Source organism: Girardinichthys multiradiatus, chromosome 23, assembly GCF_021462225.1.
Source record: "Girardinichthys multiradiatus isolate DD_20200921_A chromosome 23, DD_fGirMul_XY1, whole genome shotgun sequence".
Taxonomy (NCBI): domain Eukaryota; kingdom Metazoa; phylum Chordata; class Actinopteri; order Cyprinodontiformes; family Goodeidae; genus Girardinichthys; species Girardinichthys multiradiatus.
In genome coordinates, this window is record NC_061815.1 from 41,678,726 (window position 1) to 41,686,173 (window position 7,448).

At 38.9% G+C, this 7,448-nt stretch overlaps 1 long non-coding RNA gene across 1 annotated transcript; it reads right to left on the minus strand.

Moving 5' to 3' along the window:
* Nucleotides 1–1,884: 1,884 nt before the first annotated feature.
* LOC124860977 lies at nucleotides 1,885–3,902 on the minus strand. Its single transcript, XR_007036528.1, has 3 exons — nucleotides 3,787–3,902; nucleotides 2,015–2,091; nucleotides 1,885–1,922 (listed from the first exon to the last, which is right to left on the minus strand). It is a non-coding gene; the product is annotated as an uncharacterized LOC124860977 (long non-coding RNA).
* Between the last annotated feature and the right edge of the window lie 3,546 nt (nucleotides 3,903–7,448).

Consider the following 7,448-nt stretch of genomic DNA (forward strand, 5'->3'; position numbering starts at 1 on the left):
CTACCTACTAATGTTAAATACGGACATTAATTAGTACCTTACTATTATTTCTTTATTTACATAACCTAATAAATAAATAAATAAAATTGAAATGCTCACCACTCCAAGGTTTGGTGTTATGTATATAGACAAAGGTTTCCAACTCATTATTGTACGGTGGCCGGGGGGTGCAAAACACTTTTACAAGTACCGAAACAAATTTACATTTCAGAAAACAAATTTACATTTCAGAAAACAAATTTACATTTCAGAAAACAAATTTACATTTCAGAAAACAAATTTACATTTCAGAAAATCAACCGGAAAGGGAATGTACCAACGCCGAGGCTGACCCGGAAGTCAGCCTCAGGGGCTGCATCCTTCGAAGGCCGTATTTGTAGGCCGATTACGTTACAGCGCGCCGACGAAGGCTGTCCCAATTCATGAATCATGACTCCCTCAAATGCGACCGACAAATGTGTCCTTATTTTGCGCGATTTGAAGGATGGGTCGTGAGTATCTTTCGCGGCCCATCATTTCCCATCATTCATTGCGGGTCGAAGCGGATTGGTCAAGCAGGGGAAGCCATGGCGGACCATAGCAACAAAAGCTGTGACTAAATTGTGGAAAATTACACTTTCTGTGACACAAATTAACTTCTACAATGTTTTTAGTGCGGGAATATAACTGTGTAGACGTGAAATATCTGCTTGATTTATCTAGACATCGCTTAATTTCAAACGTGCTCCGACGTGTTCGGAGTTTTCCGTTCCCGGCGTAGTAACTGGCTCGCCTCGCCAGTCCTACCGGCAGTGAGGCGAGCTAGCCCGGTAGAGATCTGACCGGACTATCGGCACTAAGCTCCCGCTGGCAGTCATCACATTGAACGTTAAACACAAGTGATTTCTAACAGTTTATGTTATTATTTTAATTGTTACTGAAAATTGATTTAACATTTCAGGTGATATTAAGGTTAACCCAGCGCCATAGAAAGAGAGAGTTACGACACTCTTTGAACTCGCCGATAGGCGGTCACGTGGTTCATGTAGCTCTCAATAGTTCCAAACATCTCAGTGGAGTCAGTCAGGTTGAACGGCTTCAGGCGCGACATAACGCAAAAAGCTAATTTTTTCATTATTTTCTGTGAATTTTGGTAATTAAATAATAATGAACTGATTACTGATTACTAAATCATAATTGGAAAATCCAAACAGAAGTAACAATACCTAATATAAATGCTCTTTCTGATCTCCTCCGCATGCTAGCACATGCTAGCATGGGAATGCTATAACTATTCTGTGCCAGCAGTTAAGAGCTCTGATCAAACTTACCTTCGGAACTACATCCAATACTACGTGGAAAGATCTATTGCCTATGTATTAAAAAAAAAAAAAAAAAAAACAATTCAAATATTACAGATGGAAAATGAGCAGAATTAAAATTTTATTTAAAAATTAAATAATTTTTAAATGAATGAGAAAATATGTAACTGTATGAAATATGACTGAAGACCTGGGATGAATTCTTAATTTTTGTAGAAGTCATAATTATACAATTTTTTGCTGTCATGTGAACTGAGTACTTGTATCTATAACAGAGTTGATTGTGACTGTAGTCTGACAACTGTTGTAAAAATTGTAATTCATTAACTAAAATGTTAATTTAATTGAAAATGTAGTTAAAATTGTATTAGATGACAAAACAACTGAATTGTGCAAAAATAAATGACCAAACAATTTATTGTACGATATGTAAAATGCAAAACTAGCTTTAATAAATAAGTACTTGCACTACCATTTATACAGTTTATTAATTACATCTGCACCAATAAACTGTATCTGATCAAATCTGGACAAGGTAGAAATGTGCCCATCTCCGAATGAGGGTTAATCCTCCTTGGCATCATTGGCAGCAGCTCCTTTTGAAGTCAGTCACCACATCTGCTGACCTCCCAGAAAACAATACAGAAACAATCAATATCATAGCTAGAAGGCAAAAAAAGTAAATGTGTTCCTCTGTAGGTTCAGCAGGTTACCATGGTTGGGTGTGCTGCATTTGGATGCACCAATCGGTCAGAGAAAGGAATCCATATGTATGGCTTCCCAAAAGATCCTGAAAGAAGGAAAAAATGGTTGGTTCAAGTCAGTAGAAGCAACCTCACCATCACCAGAGGTCAAAACAACAGCTGTAAGTTCAATCTGCACACTGCACTGGAAAATGCACAAGGGCCTAAAGAAATGTGCAAGAAAATAAATAAATAAATCACTTTACAGGCACATTTTGAAAAAGGACAGTTTGTGAGGGCAAAGTCAGGCCAAGTGAGTGAGGGCTGATGCCGTTCCAACCCTTTTTCTTCATCGCCCAGAACCAAAGAGGAGGAAGGATCCTGCAATGAGAAGTCCAGCAGAACTTCCACTGCATGTTGATCCACTGACTAGTGATCACACGTATAGTTCTAAAGTAAACTTTGGTACGAACTGTGTTAAATAATACGTCTCAAATTTTTTACCCAATCATCATGCCAACAGTGCCATTATAATTTCAGAGATGAAGGAAGGAATAAACAGAAATGAGGCAAGTGAGATGAGGGAAAGTGAAGGGGAAAAAGAAGATGAAATTGTAGCCTCAGAGGACAGGGACATGCCAGGAACTGATGAGCCAGGGTCAACAGGGCAAGACATATGCATCAACAGAGAATACAATCAGGAAACCGAGGTGAAAAAGCTGAGGGAGGAATTAGAAAACCAAAAAATTCACATAAGAACAATAGAAGGAGATCTTCACAGACAGAAGAAAATTAATGCAGTCCTACGAAAGAAAAAATTAACAATGGAAAAAAAATTTGGCAGCATTTTCACAAAAGATCAAATGAAAGCTATTGGCATGAAGAGTAAGAGAGGCATTAGATGGAGCAGAAACACATTAAAAAAACCTATGCAACTTCGCTTTTCTGTGGGTTCAACAGGCTACAGGCATCTTCAGGACATGAGTCTCCCTCTCCCTGACATCAGAACCCAGCAAAGAAGATTGCAACACATTAAGCTGGAACCAGGTGTGCTAGGAGAAGTTTTCAACATGCTCCAACTAAAGGTTGACAGTTTAACAGAGATGGAAAGAGAATGTATACTAACTCTAGATGAAATGGCAATCACCCCTAGTGTGGAGCTGCACCTAGGAACAGGGAAGCTGTTTGGGGATGTGATGCTGCCTGGTCACACAGAAGCTGCAACACATGCATGTGTTTTTATGTTGGCAGGAAGTACAACAAGATGGAAGGAAGCAAGTTGTGGGTTACCATTTTAGTGGCAATTCCACTAATGGAGCTAATTACAAGCCAGTCATCCTAGACATCATTGAGAGAGCAGCTTCCATAGATCTTGTTGTGGTAAACATCACCACTGACACGGGCAGTGCTAACCGAGCGATGTGGCGGGCTTTTGGAGTGTGCCACAAGAAAACATTTGTCCAACACCCAGTAAGACCAGACAAAAGGCTATACTTCATGCCAGATGTCCCTCATCTGGTGAATAATTTGAAGAGTGTCCTGTTTAGTGATCAGACCTTCACAATTCCACCAGAGATTGTACAAAAAGAGAGTCTGCCACACAATGAGGTTTCACCAGGTCCTTTGAAAGATTTGGTAGATTTTCAGGAACAAATGCCTTTGAAAATTGCTCCAAATCTTTCACAAAAAACCCTTCAGCCCAGTCATTTTGACAAAATGAAGGTGGGGCCTGCATTGAATGTCTTTAGTAAGTCAGCAAGTGCAGGTCTGACATACATGGTGGAGCAGGAGCAGCGACCCACCTCTAATCTGACAACAGCCTGGTTTCTGGAGCAGGTGAACCACTGGTTTGATCTCATGTCCTCTCGCCACCCTGTGATGGGACTCAGCAGGCACAAGATGGAAGAGTACAACAAAGCTATTGAATTCCTCCAAGACATGTTAGCACTCTTCAGTGGACTTAGAATAGGTCCTACAGGAAGCTGGAAACCAGTGCAAACAGGAATTGTGATGGCAACATCTACAATTTTAGGTATTCAGAAAGACATGCTTGACCATGGACACATGTTTGTGTTGACAAGCAGGTTTACTCAGGACTGCCTTGAAAACTTGTTCAGCTGCATAAGGCAAAGGAATCCAGTCCCAACACCAGTGGAGTTTCACCAGGCACTGAGATCAATCTCAGTTGGGCAGTTCCTTACAACTGTAAAATCAGGAAGCTATCAGGAGGATGGCGGCAGTCTTCTGGCAGAGTTCCTGGACATTAAGGAGACATTTCCCAGTTCTGGCCTTCGTGTGGAGCAGCTGATTGGAAACACAGATACTCCTGACCTCACCAACAGCGAAACATGTATTCTGTACCATCTTACAGGATACATTGTAAATAAATCATCAAACATTCCAACATCTGTGATGGATGCTCAAGTTCAATTAAGCAAAATGATGACACTTTGGAAGGAGAGCACAGTACCCTATTGATACTGAAGGAATTCAAACCAGGAGTGCTGTGTCGGCCATCACATGAAGCCTTCAGTCTGGTCCAGAAAGTTGAAAAACTTTTCAGAACAAGGTCCAATAAATCTGTCATGGAGCTCCCAAATGCCATGGAAGAGAAGCAAATCTATTAGAAAGCATGCTTCCTTCATGTCATGATGTGCAAAGAAAAATAACCACCAGATTCATCAGGCTGAGACTAAGAATAGCAGCAAGACATATCTTTAATGAAAGAAAAAAAATTCTGGCCAATGCTGGACATCTTGGAAGTAAAACCAGGCGAAAAACACAAAGAAAAAACAATGTCAAACCTCATCTTGCACCCAACAAACATCCCTCAGCAAACACCTTGACTTACCATGGACCTTTGATTGTTTAAAGGTATTTTTTGTTACGGTTCTACTGTGATATGTTCCAATAATAATTCTTAATTTCTTTTTCTGTCTCGAGATAGATTCTAATATCTACTTCAACTTCACCCATGACTGTAAATACCAACTTTGTGAAGGTCTTAAAATGTTAAAATCATTTTGTTCAGAAATCTTGATTCAGCTCTTATTATTTTTAAGGACAGAAATTTTGTTACCTTTGTGGTGCTTTGTATGCAACAAGGTTCAGCAGTTCACTTAAGCCATTTTCATGTGGTTTACCTGGAAAAGAATAATAAAAAATTACTCATCTTCACAATCACGTTTAATGATAATGTCCATATTTATGTGGCCATTGTTGACAAACAATCTATAACTTTAACTAAATTAACCATGCCAATATCAAAGTATTTTTCAAGATGTGCTAGTTCAGTAGCTGGAATTACAATAAAAATTAGAAAATTATCAACGCTAAAATTGTAAGCTGTAATGGACATTTTAAAATGCTGAATCAGACACAATGAGATAAACCCGTCTAAACCCGCCATGCTTGCAGTGAGCTAGCTGCAGTTAAAATACAACAAGCGAGTTAACATGCTTAATTAACTAAACCTGGCGATATAAAATATTATTGCTAAACTGCGATACAGAACAGTAAACTAAAGCCTCACAATATCAATATAATGTTGTATTTTCGTCAACTTACCGTAAAAAATCCTTATGAAGCACCGAGAATGAACTACGTCCAATTTTGGAGCTGCTGGTGTTTGGACCTATTAGCAGCTCCATGAACCACGTGACTTCCACATTCCATTCTTTCTATAGAAGTCAATGGGAGTGTCGTAACTCTCTCTTTCTACGGCGCTGGGTTAACCAGAATAAATGGACAGTTTTATGTAATCCAACTGTATCGCTGGAGAGTGTGATTGAGAATAAATAAGCTTTTCAATATTAATTTTTAATGAAGAAATGTGCTATATGTTTTAAAAGTTTATTTATAATTCAGTTAGCATTATAATTTCTGATTCCAGGTAAAGCCGACGAGGAATACACCTCCAAATGTAAGTGAATCTCAGTAAAGAAGTTAAAAGTTTGAAAGAGCTTGTTTTAGACATTTGCATAGAAATATTTTAATATTTTCTTCAAATTAAGACAAATGTAAAATAAAAAATAGGCTTTATTTTTGCTCTGATATTAAGCAAGATGTTTTGTTTTGGTATTTTCATATTTTTTTTAGGTACAAAGGAGCAGACGGGTCAGTTTATGAAGCTCAGGGGTGAGAACCACCACCTTTTTAATGGCGCTAAAAACTCAGCCACCGTGGCTTGGAGGTACAATAACAACATTCTTTGCAGTCAGTTTCTGTCCAGTTTCAATAACTCATATCTTTCTAACTTTCATAAATATCCATCCAGTGATTAACATACTTCTTTCGGTTTAGGACAATTCTGGAGAAGATGGACCAACAGGGGAAGGTCAACCCCTTTGCAGGCGAAAACAATGTGGGACAATTTGAAAAAAAAAAAAGAATTTCGATTATGTTCAGAAGTTCTCATGTCACACACAAATAAAAAAATATTTCTAAAAGTCTTGTTGGTTTCTCTGTTTAGTCAACTCTTTTTTTCTTCCTTCTAACTTTAGGATTGCAAGTCAGGGTCAGGAGAGGGAGTCAGTGAAAAGCCCACTGCTGCTGGACCTGGTTTGTCCTTATGGATGAGGTGTTGGGACAGAGGTCTTCCACAACACCTCCTGTCCTGATTGCCTCCATCCCTGAGGACACTCCAGGGCCAAGCGGAGCGGTGGGCAACCAGATGGAAAAGGAAGACAGTGAGCCAGCAGGAAGGGGTCAGAAAAGAAAGAGGGACAGAGATGAGGAGATGATGGAGTTGATCAGGGAGGACATGAGGCTACAGAGAATGGACAGACTGTTTTCCAAAGAATGGCACCAAAATAAGGTGCTACATAAGAAATATTAAGTTTTGTTCAGATTGTTTCTTAAAGTTTTAAGGTGTTCTAATAAATTTCAAAATTGTTTTTGTCACTAATGTTATTAACATTTGATCTAACAATACATCAACTTCATTTAAAGTTATAAACAGAATTTATTATGAAAAATACAAACAGCACTTCAAACAGAATGTGGGAAGAAAACATTCAAACAGTTCAAGATTACAAGACAAAAGGCATAAAATAAAACTATGTACAAATATTTACAATGGCGACAGCAGGATCAACCTGAGTGACCGGTTCCTGGAAAAACCTCTTCAACAGAACAAAGGCAGATGTCTTTCTGAACAGAAAGTCTCTGACGGTGTGGCTAAATCTTTCACAAGGTCAGAGACATGGATGGGACGCTGCAACTGAGACTTGTGGTTAGTCTTTCTGGATGGTGAGCGAAGCATCACACAGGTGGTCTGCAGATGTTTGTGTTGCCTCTCTCCGCTGTCCACTGTATCGTCCATCAAGTGGGTTTAAAGGGCTGGCTGAATTGACGGCTGCCACATCACTAAGAGGTAATCGGAAAAATACAGAATTAGAAAATGGTGCTCACAAAATATTACAATTAGTTATACCCCTCAAAAATTAATCACATCTATAATATT